Genomic DNA, 13,282 nt, shown 5'->3' with positions numbered 1-13,282 from the left:
ACCAGGAAATGGCCAGTAAGAGTAACCTATTTCCAAGAGAGAAAAACTCATGCATTACATCCATAATGGGTAACTTCTTATGAATACACCTATTGAAGTGTGTTATATTCATTAAACTCCATTTGGAGAGGAAGGGTAACCTTCCAGTTAACACAATTTCTATGGGCTCGTGAGAGCTGGGTTCTGTTCCTGGCTTTGACATAGACTCCCCCTGTGACCGTGGTCGCACCACTTCGTAATTTTACCTTGGATTTAGCAAAGTAGGTAATAAACCGGGACAGTACTAAGCATCAGTTTAACTGTATTTGTGGACTGCAGCCCCCGGTTCCTCCTCTGCAAAACAGAAAGAAGAACAGATCATCTCTCCTAATTTTTATCTTTTTTTTTTTTCCTGTTCACATTCTGAGGCAGGGCCGGTCTTTTGTTCTGCGTATGCCCAGTGCATCGCACAATATGTGTTTGATCGGGGCTGAGCTGTAACACAGTGTAATAATACTAATTGTTATCAATACAAGCAAACAATGCTGTGCTTTTGTGGCAAATGTCCACTAGGAGCTTGACTGAGACCATCAACATTTCATTTGGGACTTAAGCCCCATTTGAACTTGTCTCCCAAAGCGAGAGTTTACAAACACAATTTAGTCCCTCTTTGAGCAGTGCTTTGAAGATGTAAAGTACTAAATTGTGTATCTGTATGTATAAGAGACAGAGACAGAATGTGTAATTTCTTTCTGTATTCAGGGAACACAAGATTTCCTTTTTCTCCCTCTTTTTGGAAGGAAGTTTACTGCTGAGACTATTAGAGAAAATGCAAATGTGCAGACTGTTTGTTAAGGCTCCAGGAGAGAAAGCAGAGGCAGTTGTTACCATGAGTATTTCAAGGAAAACGGGAAATCTTTGTCTTTAAGTGTATTTATTTAGCTAAAGAAAGTTTGCACAGCTTGTGGAGAACAGTTCTGGAGGAAATTAAATTTCAGCTGCACCTCCATATCCCTCCTACACCTGCCAATTCTTTCAACCAGCTAGTGACGAACTGTACCCAGGGCTCCAGCCCGCGAGCGTATTTGCAATGCTCACCGATGTCAGAGGTGAGCTGTTGTGCAACCACCTTTCTTTTTTTGCTCACTCTCATGCAAGAAAGAGGCACCAGCTGTACTCCTGCACACAGCAGATTGCCTGTTGTAGCAGAACCCACCAGGAAAGCTCCCAGCAGCATGAGCAGGAGACATGAGGAATTTTTCAGGCAGATTCAAGAAAAAATAAAATTATATTATATGTTTATATAGGCTGGTAGAGATGGATCCAAGCTCGACACAGTGTAAGCCAGGTTTGGTCCAGAAGACATGGGGCCATATTAGCTTATTAGGGCTTATTAACTCGGACACAGCCCGATGTTAACGTGTCTATACAGCTTCCAAACTGGATCTAGCTTGAGTCTAACTAGGTTGGCGAGCAGGCATTGGTGCGATCCCCATAGCCACGCTTTATTGCACTTTTCTCCCCATTTGCCTTCAACCTAGGAAATCACTGCTCCAGAAAAATGCTGCAGTACAGGCAGGTGAATGCAGGTCTTAGAAACAGTAAGCCAGGACTCCAACGAGATAAACTCAAGGACAGTGGGGTGTCCTTAGGGAGGGGGAAGTTGCGGGGTTTGTGGCCACAGATTTTCTATCTGGAGGACTGGCAAAGGCTTTTGAAGAGAACTCTGGACAAGGAATGTGCACAACACATCTTTCATGAAAGACAAGCTGCGATCAACCAGCTTAATGCATAGTAACTTAATGCAACTATCGGAAATTGTTTTGATTAAAAATACTTTCTAAACTAAATATTTTGGTCCCTCAATTTGAAACCAATGTTTCTATTTCAAGATATACTTCCATTTTATTCCAGAAAATTGAATTGTAAGAGGAAAAAAAAGTAATGAAATCCTTCAAACCACAATGAAATATGTTGGCTAGGGCTCAAAGATCTTTAATTCTACCTAAAGAGAATTTTTTTCTACTTGTTGGAATATTGAAATTTTTGTAAAAAAAATATGACCAAAAGCATTTTTTTTCCAATTTTCATTTATCATCACTGACACCCCCCACTCCCAAATCCCACTTGTTAGGTTTATCATTGATTTCCTTGGAAGCACAGCCAGGAGCTGATATATTAGTGTTACAGACCCTTTCCTTCCACAAGACCTAATCATATGCTATTAATAGATTCCCAGTAATTGTTCCATAAATATTCTGGAGCACAAAGTCTCAGCAGGTGCAAGTCAATGCAGCTGCACAGTTTTACAGTACCACGATAATTTCAGTAAGACTGAGAGCCAACCAACTCTTTCATACACGAACCGTCTGACCATGGGATGAAGTTGGTACTGGCAAGGATAAGTAAGTTCCCATACTGACCCCACACACGAGCATCCCAATAACAGGGATGTTGCTGAGAAGACAGAGACATAATGTCACGTCATCAAGGCACGGCCAACGTACTACGAGTGGAAGGGTCAGACAAATAAAAGTGGGTGTAGATTTGGCTCTCCTGAAAAGTGGCTGGTTTTTGAGGAGTGGGTAGTTCTTGCTTTACTTTTGATTTTGCACTCTTAGCAGTTTGTACACGTCCAGATACTGGGTATTCACTTCTAGGAGACATCCTGATGTTCTTGAAAAAGAAAATAAAAATACTATTTGTGTTTCAGCAACACCAGGAAAGCCCAGTGGGAATCAGCATCATGTAGTGTTATATTTCATGTAGTGCCAGAGGTGAACCCTAATTCAAAGTTACAAAATACAGGATAAACAGAGGATGGGAGGAACTATAAGATTACAAAGTAAGTTAGTTATACAGCCAGCATTAGATTCCAGTTATATGTTTCATCTGCATCTAACCCAGTCGCCCTGGGCTCTCTCTAAAGCCTCTGGAGATTCAGTCAATAAAATCAGTGGAGCATAGGGTGAAATTTGCTTTTTCTTAAAGTGGCTACCAAAAGCTGGTCAACTGAGCTGTTCTCTAATTTGCTTCCCACCAGAACCACAGGGTGACTAGCACAGCCGTACATGTCTGGTCGATGTATAGGCACATACGCTTACTCACTCAGGTGTGTATGTCTGGGGTTAATCTACCCCAGCTCTCTTGGCCTTCCACCCAGGTCCCTGTTCATTAAGCTGTGTTGCCTCTCTGGCACAGGTAGGAGAATCTCATTCTTTCACCCTGTAGTTTTCTATTTCAGTTCAAAACAAAGATCTTTTCTTCTCCAATTGTCTTGAAAGTGAGAAAAGTGAATGCATATGGAAACCCTTAGTACAAATCTGTAGGACCCTAAAGAACTGCATTGTACTTATTCTCATGTTAAGAGATCAATATTTTGCTCTGGTTTGATTTTTTACAGTCTGTGGGGGAAAAAAAAAAAAGAAAAAGAAAAGAAAAAGGAAAGCTATCTTCAGTAGTATGATAAGTTATCTTTCCAGTGATATTTTTTCCCCTTATCTGAATTTAAAATGAGTCAGATCTGGATGGAGGAAAACCACTTGCTGCTTTATGTGCTTTATGTGCTTATATACTGTGCTGCATGTGCTTCTGTACAGGTTTTGTGTATGTGTGTGCATTATGAATATATTAATAATGACTACTTTTTGTTGTTTATGAGGTTTCAGTAGATAAAAAGGATAACTGTAGTGTGCTCATACACAACAGCACACTGGGATTAAAAAAATGCATAGCTAAGAACCTACTTAATTAATTCATCTTAAGAAAAGAAATTCTTTCAAACACCGTGCAGACTTAAGACATATTCAGGCAGGTTTCTCGGAGTCCAAAGTTGCAGACAAGTGCCAAAAGGAACCAACAAATATTTCCAGCAAGTTGCCAACCTAACCGTATCTGCTTAATTTTGTTTGTAAATTCACAAGGCACCCAACCACTTATCCAAACACCACACTTCTGTGGATCAGGTCCTAAATTACAATGTGTGTAGCATATTACTTCAAGTACCAGACTTCGTTAAAGATCAGTCCCTTTCTCTATTGACATCTACTCCTGCAGAGAAGGAAACTTCTGTTCAGAGGCACTGCGTCCTCACAGATCCCAGTGGTAACTTCTGTATTTAGTAAAACCATCCTTTGTAGTAACTATATTTTCCAGGTGAAAGCAAAAGAAAGCAGTAACCTTCCCAAAACGTAGTTTCTGTTGTTATCCTTTCGCAAGCAGGCTTACTCTCGTTAGGTATAACCAACAGAAGACATAGACATCCAGAATTATCTGCATGAGCACAGAAATATTGGTCTGAAGAAGGGAGAGAGACAAGGTTTTCCTTGTTTTTGTATGTTGCTATTCTATTTCATTTATTCCCAACAGGACTTACTGACGTACACTCTTGGATGTGACTTTGTGGCATGGAGATGGGTTCATTTCAAATGCCAGCCGAGTAAGAGCAATACATTTGATGACACATATCCATTACAGGCTTCCTTACAAATAAAGCTCAGAGGAGAACATAATTTCTCAAACCTCATCTTGCCTCCAAACTTTTCTCCTCTCACGTGACATAACCTTCAAAATAGGAGCCTCAACCCAAATCAATCTGAGACCTAACGCTTCACCACAAAGCACAATCGCAGTTTCGGAAGTAACATACTATACAGAAGAGCTCCAATCAGAAGAGCTAAGAGCCATTCACCTGATATGAAAACCATTGGCTTCTTCCTCCAGGCAAAACCACAACATGGCAAGCACTCACGGAAATAGCTTTTACTCGTACAAGACTCTATTCTCCTTTAATTTTTTTTTTTTGTGGGATAATATTTCAGTCTGTGGCACATCCTGCAGGTGACGTTTTCCCAGGAGGCTGGCAAATGCTAATGACATATTCTCAGTTGCACTTCACAGCTAATTCATCATTTTCCTAAGATGGACCTAATGGAAAAACCACTGCTCGGAGAGCGATATCCCACACCATCAACATCACCCCAGTGAAGTTGCATTATTTAATGTTTTTATTTTGTTATACCCCCAACTATTTGATCACCGTCAAACCACCACACAAGAAAGGTGATCCCGATTGGGTTTTTACAGTCCAGCACAACATGCCATAAATATTTTTGGAGCACTTTGGTCACTTTGGAGGGACTTGAGAGAGATTATACTCTCTACTGCTTGAACCCCACAGGAACTGCTTGATATGACACAGACTTTAGAAGGGGGCTGACGTCTTGGTGTGCAGGACTGAATATCTGTTTTTTCCATCTGATTAATATAAGGAACCCACACCTACCCCATCCATCTACAGAGCCTCTCCCTCCAGTTTGGTTAGTGATAACCACAGAAATGCTAAACAGAACAAACAAGGATTTACCCTAAAGTAATCTGCAGGTGCCACATCAGCCAATCTTCCCTTCAGATACACATACAGAAAAGATAACACACAATATTTAGCAATCCGTTTTTCTATTCTGTTTCATTACCACCTCAATGGAAATATATCTATATATAAATACACACACACATATATATACGGAATGGAGTGGGGGCAGGAGGAGTGAAGATACAGGAAAATGTAACATTTAAGTCCCTATAGTCAAGCTTATTGCTGCATAATCAAAGAGGAAAGTAAATCCAAGAATTTGCAGAAATTCCGAGCTGAGATCAAAACTGGAACTTGTTTTCCTTCCTCAAAACATTGTTTGACTTTAGGGCATTGTAGTCTTCTACCTTATATATGTCCTCAAAAAATTGAACTGTGTAATGGGAACAGGTGCCAGTAATAAAGCCTAGAAACTCTATTTGTCCTCATAAGAAATTGTCATCTCGCTACATAAGTACAGCCTGGTACTGTCGATAAATATAAACAGCATTTTGATAAAGATAAATTATAAAGCAGTTCTTTGGTCTTCTAAAAAGACTGGGTATTGTGGACAGCTGTTTGGCTGCTGGAGCTACGTTTAATGAGATTTATGCACAAAATTGTTTGCACGTTTGAGTGATATATTTCACAATGGCACTGAAAACAATTGGGTGTTGTGGGATAAGTACCTTTTACAGTATATCAAGGTCAAACCTTTTACTTGATGTACTTAACTAACCATGTAAAATATTACATCAGCAAGCCTGTGAGGCACTTAGAGATATATTCATATTTGCATAATGTCCTCTGTAAGTTAGTCTGCGGTCCTTAAGGGTGTTTAGAATAACTGCATGCAAGAATATACTTAATCCAATCTCATTTTAGCTTTTGCTCTTTTAAGATTTCAAAATTAATAAATCCTCCTGATACTCCAAATTACCATGAGCTTTTATAAGCATAACTTTGTAACTTTAACCCATTTATGAACATACCCTACAGGCATATGTACTAATGAATAAGAAATAACATTAGAAGTTTAAAGATGGTCTCTTTATGAAGTAATGTAAGAAAATCCTGTTAGCTGGATCAAGTACAAAAGTGTGATTTCTTAAAAATAGAAAATCCTTCACAAAATTACTTGTAATTACAATAACCAAAGGATAAAAAGTAAGAATAGTTTAAGTATTGTGCATTATTTAACTTGGTACATGAAATACGTTTTATGTATATGTATGAAGCATGCAAATAGAAATCTGATCTAAAGTGTGCTTCCATGGCTACAGGATTTTAATTTATTTATTTATTTATTTTCCATTGTGCTTGATTGCTGTCAAGAATAGTGGCAGATAAAGGACTTCAAATTACCTTAAACACTTGGTGCTTCTTCAAGTGAATTAAGCTCTTCTTTTGTTTGCCCATAAGACATTGGAAGAGATGGGGAAAATCTTCCTGGTCAAAGGTTCTCCCAGCATCCCACAAGTTCTCCAGGATCCATAAGATAAATATCTTCTCTAGAGAATTAAAAAGATGATTAAAAACTCATCACAATAAATGGGTCAATAACTGACATTTCTCCATCTGCTTGCCATGAGGTTGAAGCAGCAACCACTGTCTGCGCACCATCAGGAGCCATTACAACCCATTGAATGAGATAGCCTGGTGACCAAAGCCTGGGAGGAGGGGAAGGGAAGGGGACCGAGTCCTGGACGCTGATGCTGGTGGTTCATGGGAAAAAAAGGCCATGTGGGAACCACATGGAAGTGGGAAATAAAGGTTCATTTTGCCTGACACCTACTTAATATGGGCAGAAAAAGCCCGGAGCACCTCTTGATTCCCCCCACCCCTTCCCACTTAAACGTTAAATGGCCAAACTATAGGGACCTCCCCTTTCCCAGTTATTACTTATTATGATAATCCATTTTGTTCTGTTCCCCGATCAGCCTTAATCACTATTCTCCTTGCACAAAATAACTAAAAAAGGGATTTTATCTGGTATGAGCAGTCAGTGTGTATCATCAGAGCTGCTTTAGATCAATGGAGCTATGATACTAAGAAAAGCTGAACAGCTGGCCCTGAGACCTTAGTGTTCCCAATAGATTAACTCTGTTGATTTTCTAAGAGTGGCATTTCAGCATATCGAGAATGTATTGCTTTCAGAAGGAGGACAGGTGCAAGTCCCAGACGTCAAAGGAGTCACCCTTTTATTGTAAGGGGGCTGAAGTGTATTGACAGGTCTCACAACGAAAGCCATTTCATTCATCACATGTTGACTTTGGCAAGTTTTTGCCTTGCTCAGTGGAGCAAGAACAAAATAAATTTAAAGCAATGACAACCGAGATTTTGCCAGGTGGGTGTGCTACAGAGATGCTCTACCACTCTTCCACTGGATGTCACTCTGACATTGAGCCGAATTCTAGACTTTCCGCAGACCAAAGTGGCTTTGTTCAGGGAATAATGCAAGGGCTGGTGGAGAGAAAAGCTAAGTGACTTCTTATTAAAGCAGCTTCAGATATCCAATGACTCTTTGAGAAGTGGGATCATGCTTTGTCACAGGGATTGATGGGGCAAGGCAGCACATAAATAATAATTCCTCAGCCTTAGCAAAACAAGGCTGGGAGGGGATAGATCTGCTGTAAATAAATCTGTAGATTTAATGCCTAGAGGGAGAAATGACTGAAGCTAAAGGACAGTAATGCACATGAGCATAAGAGAGTCTTGATCTTGTTTAGACTGGGAATTAGAAGAAGGTTTCAGAGTGTAAGATCAGAAAGGGTATGGAGTTGCCTACGTGGACTAGCAGGACAGTTCTCCCCCTCCACCCAAGAAAACAAACCCCAGCTAGGATTAAAATGGACCTTGATCTGTTTATGAATGGCACTACAGCACATCATTTCATGGGTCAGGAGGTGACCTAACTCTGTCACCCAGGAGGTCTCTTCTATTCTTCAGTTATCAGCAGCACCTGAGCTACTATCCACCTCTACTACATACTAAAGTGCAGGATTTTGTACGGCGTACAGTCCACAGCTGAGAATGACTGGGGATCTTTCAGCCTCCTGGTATCCTCCTGGCTCCCCTATGCTTGCTCTGTCACGTTCACAACATGTGGGGACAGTCAAACAGGACAGAAGGGTCATCCTGAACTAGGCAGGTTCTACAGCACCATAGAAGAAATCACCAGGAGCTGTATTTATCTCAAGTGATTAATATTTGGTCTAGACATAGGACTGAAAGGGAAGTGACACATCATACAATGTTAATAGCTGCTGGAGATGTTACCCGTGGTATCCCAGGAAATTCTTTAACAGAGGCAAGTTTGTTTGTTTGCAGAAGTAATTTCATATCACTTCCCTTGTAAAGCCTCAGAGGTTCTTGGAGATGATCGTTAAGGTGCTCTCCACTGTCCTCCTCTCCCTCATCTGCCTAGCAGGTGGGATGCTATGATATGACTGAGCCCGAGCATACAGGCCTTCAGAGGGCTTCAGGCCACCTCCTGCTTTCCTTGCACAAGGCTGCACTGGCATCTGACAACGCTCCCCTGCAGCAGAAACATCTGGATTCCCAAATCTCTGACCTCTCAGTGGTGCTGCCATGCATCTGCTCTGACAGCATGAATGGCTGGGGGTCTTAGAGCTGCTGTCCTCCACAGCACGTGCATGAGGGATCCCCTGTGTGTCTCACCCCTGTTCTCTGCCTTCCCAGGCAGGCTATTGGAAAGACAGCCAGCTAAATTGCCACCCTAGTAATGAAGAGAAACCCCTTCACAAAGGAATTCACACCATCACACCATAATTAAGAGTCTCGTCACCTAGACCATCTCTTTATTCTTGTACTCCATATTATCATCACCAAAGTTCTTCTCCTTCCCTTCAGAATCAGCCTCCACCAGAATATGATGATGCCTGAAGAAATGGCAAGAGGCAGGCCGGGGTTTGGACAAGCCTATCTACCTTTCACTAACGAAAGGGAGTAATTCAGGTAGCTTACATCCCCATGCAAATAGCACTTGCACAAGGGGACAATTTTAAGAGAGCACTGTTAGTCTCCTAACAATCAAGAAAAAAAAATTTAAAATAATTAACTACTCTTCCTCCTGCTTGTGATCATGGATTCTCATGGATCATTAAGCAGGTCCTGCAAACGCCAGTCAAGATGAGCCTTCTTCAGGCTACCATTGCTAGAGTTCGGAAAAGATCAAACTGGAGAACAGCAAGGCTTCTTGGTCTCACATGGGTGGTTATATCTAGACATTTAATAAGCAAAACCCCCTTCCTTTCAAAATATAGCATTAATATGAATCCTGACTTTAGACTGTGTGCCTGTGAAAGATCTGATAGGAAAGTATGGAAAATATAAGAACAGCCAAATACAGGAATAATAATTAAATCCAAATTATAGCAATAGAATGCAAATGCTGAGTGTGATTGAAGAAAGGCCAACTAAGCACCTCTGGGAAGGCCACGCTACAGGCATTCACCCTAGCAGACAACCAGAAGACAAAGAAATAAAATTGTGCATTTCTGAAAAATTCAGAGCTCCATGCATGTCATTGGCAGAGAGAAAAGAGGGCAACTTTTAACAGTGAAGATTTCTAGTGGCTGCAAAGCCAGCAGTAAAAATATTATTTTGCAATGGAAAGATTATTCTTTATGTCTAACAGTATGAACCACAGTCCACAGAATATACCTATTTGTGACTGCATGATAATTTTATGTACACAGTCAACAGTGTCAAATGTACAGAGAAGATGTCACTGAACCTTAGCCATATGACAAGTTTGAAGTGACTTTACCAGCGTATTAGTGAAATTATCACGGAAAGAAGAGTCTGATGTTCCTAAATTTCTTAAAGGATGAATAATTTAATTTAATTCCCACACTGAATAATAGATTTACTTGTAAATGCTCAGACTTTCATTCTACACTCAGCGTAAGCACCCTGGCTTTGGGAAAGGAACACTGTATTTTCTTTTAAACACAACAGTAAGTTGGAGACAACCCTTCAACCGTAAGCCTCAATTCCCCTCATTTATTGGGCCATCACTGATGCCTCCATAACAGCAGAAGTCAGAGATTTGAGAGTTTTGGAAGGGTTTAGATACACAAGTCCCATTAAAGTCATGGGAACCGTTCCTGCAAATCTTTCATGCAGCTCTAAAAAATTTTGCTCTAAATTTCTTCCCCCTCCTTCTGCATATTTTAAAGAAACTAGACACAGCCCTGGAGAGCAGCAGCAAGCAGAGAAGAGACTTGTCATCAGCATTAGCAAGGTGAAACGAGAGAATTGGCTTTGCATGGTAGGAAAGTTTAATAAAAGGCACTTAGAAGTGCCATCACCCTTGTCCTGCACATGTAGCTGCCACCTATGGTGTCAAGTGAGTGATGATGCAATGCCGTGTAGTGCAAGGTAAAGTTAGTGGCATATAGTGGTTGGCCAGAAATGAAAATGCTTCTGAAAGATTGCAAGTTACTCCTGAACATAACAAGAAAGATAAGTTTAAGAAGCTGAAGAAAGGCAAGAAATTCATCCAATTTCAATTAACTGGGAAGGCTGAGTGGAAATATTTACTCCCAAATAGCACTATCAGCTTCAAGTCTGATTCTCCTTTAGGGGACAGAAAGTTTGATAAAAATGCAACACACTGGTGCTGATTACGATAAATGCTCATCGAAGACATATTTTGGTGGTGATAAGGAGCTGCGTGACCTTGCGGAGACCCAGCGCTCCAAGGCAGACACTTGTGGTGGCAGCAGCCACACCTCCGTACAGGAGCAGCCCTTCTGCAGAGAACGCAAATAAAGAAATGAGCTCAGCTCTGACACAAAACATCTTTTAACTCAATTACTGTTTACAAACACAGCCGTGCTCCTTCTGGGGAAGCAGAGCCCAGATACTGTCAAACTGGATAATGAAATGGGAAAGGGAGAAAAAAAAAAGCAGCGCCCCAGCATCGCTCCTTTTCCTAGCCCTGGTCATTCGGAGAAACACATCCAATCCCACCCGGAGATGCAGAGAGGACTGGCATCCCAAGAGGAGCAGGCAACATAAAAGTCTGGAATGTACTCTGTCCTACACCCATCACGGCATGGCATTTGAATATTGGATTTAGCGTTGTGCTTCCACAGATATAAAATTAGGCCGACAGAAGTCTGGATTCAGGCCCTTGCTCCATACTGCTAACTTGTAGAGAGCTGGTAGCCAAAAGCATTTGGAACGGTTGTCTCTCTCCAGATGCTGCCATTCATTTCTGTGGGAACAAGACCACTTACATCTAATTACAGTTTCTGCTCAAATTAACAGGACAGAAATGACAGAAAAAAAAAACAAACCCAAAAACAACCAACCCCAACTTCTCTGGACTAACTGGGAGACCTTTCAACAGCACAGCTTATAAAGCAGTGGACTTTCAAACACACCAACTTCTGAGTAATTTGAAGTTCACGTGTTTCGGCTGCAACAGTGAAAGGGAGAGAAAAGGGACAGTTTTATTAAAAAGATCTCCTGCTTGTGAAAGATTTGTTAAATGACCACGTAGTCAAGTACGGAATTGGAATCATCATGGCATAAAACATTGTTTTCCTTATCAAACCCAATTGCACATTACATTACAATGTGGACTAGAAGATACACAAAGACACCTTTTCACTGATATTGCACCTGGACTGAAAGATATTTATGTCGCCTTACACACGCATATGAATCTGTCTCTCAGTTAATTGTGGAAATCAGGTCTAATTCCACTGAAGGGTAAGAAAAACCTGCACTTTTCAGATGAGAATCAAGCCACCCACGTACACCTCCCTTCACTGCATTACATTTACCGTCGGGATCACATCAGTAGTCCATTGGATGCAGGATATTTCTGCCCTTCAAAGCCCATAGGAATTTTGTTGTTGCCATCAGCTGGACTACTACCACAGGTGTTGCTTGGACTGGTCCAGCCACCAAAAAGGATGGAAATAGAGGAAAGTGTAAGGCAATGAGATTCCTTCCCCCTGTTTCATTAATGCACTGGCTACAGTCCCAAAGGGGTCGCCGCATCCTGCTGGTGAATTGAGATCTGATTCAGGTTTCCTCCCTGCCAAACAAACAAAAATTATTCTGTGCTATTAATCATTATTGATTTATTATTCTGGTCCAACCTTGGATAGTCACTGTCTCTCTCAGAGCTTAATCAATGTCTAGTAGATAAAGTCATTCCTGTCATTCCAAAAGACGGGGTTACACCAACATAGTTAATAGCTAATAGCTTAATACATTCAACAGAAAATTCTGATCCTTTTTTAGTGTCAATTTATTAGGAAACAGGCTCTTTTGCAGTTCCTTAAAAGCAGTGCTACTGCATTTGGGTATTACATGGATGCACAGGTGATGCCCTGTTCTAAATATCAAAGGGGGACATCCAGCAACAGACAGCTGTCACACAGTATAGGAACACTCGCTGTCCCACTTACTAAGAAGAGGTGTTTAACCATTTCTAAGCCCTGAGTGAATTTACACCCGATATATGCAGATATATACAAGCAAACTCTTACCAGCTCAGAATGAGCAAATTACAGACTTGGAAATGAATGGACAAATAACCATGCACAGAAGGTACTGCTAAATATATGCCCTCTGTCTGATGTTACAGGTAGGTAAGGGTCAAACAAAAGCAATTAATTACACTTTATAGAGCAAAAATTTACAGATTGCAATACACAAAATTTGACTTTTCCTTCTATTTCATCAACAGAGCCCTTACAGCACACCAGTCAAAGCAAAAATCTTTCTCTAGAAATATGGAGACACCTCACATTAGACAGACTTCAAGAAACCTTTCAAACCTGAGATGAACAAAAGAACAGGAGAAAATATTATACAATGTGGACCTAGACCAAATTAATAGGAAATACGTTAATTAGTTTGAATTGAATCTTTTCTCCCCTCTCCTGCCTTTCCTTAGGAGAA

The sequence above is a fragment of the Phalacrocorax carbo genome, chromosome 9 (genome assembly GCF_963921805.1).
Source record: "Phalacrocorax carbo chromosome 9, bPhaCar2.1, whole genome shotgun sequence".
NCBI lineage: Eukaryota > Metazoa > Chordata > Aves > Suliformes > Phalacrocoracidae > Phalacrocorax > Phalacrocorax carbo.
This window is presented reverse-complemented; position numbering follows the sequence as displayed.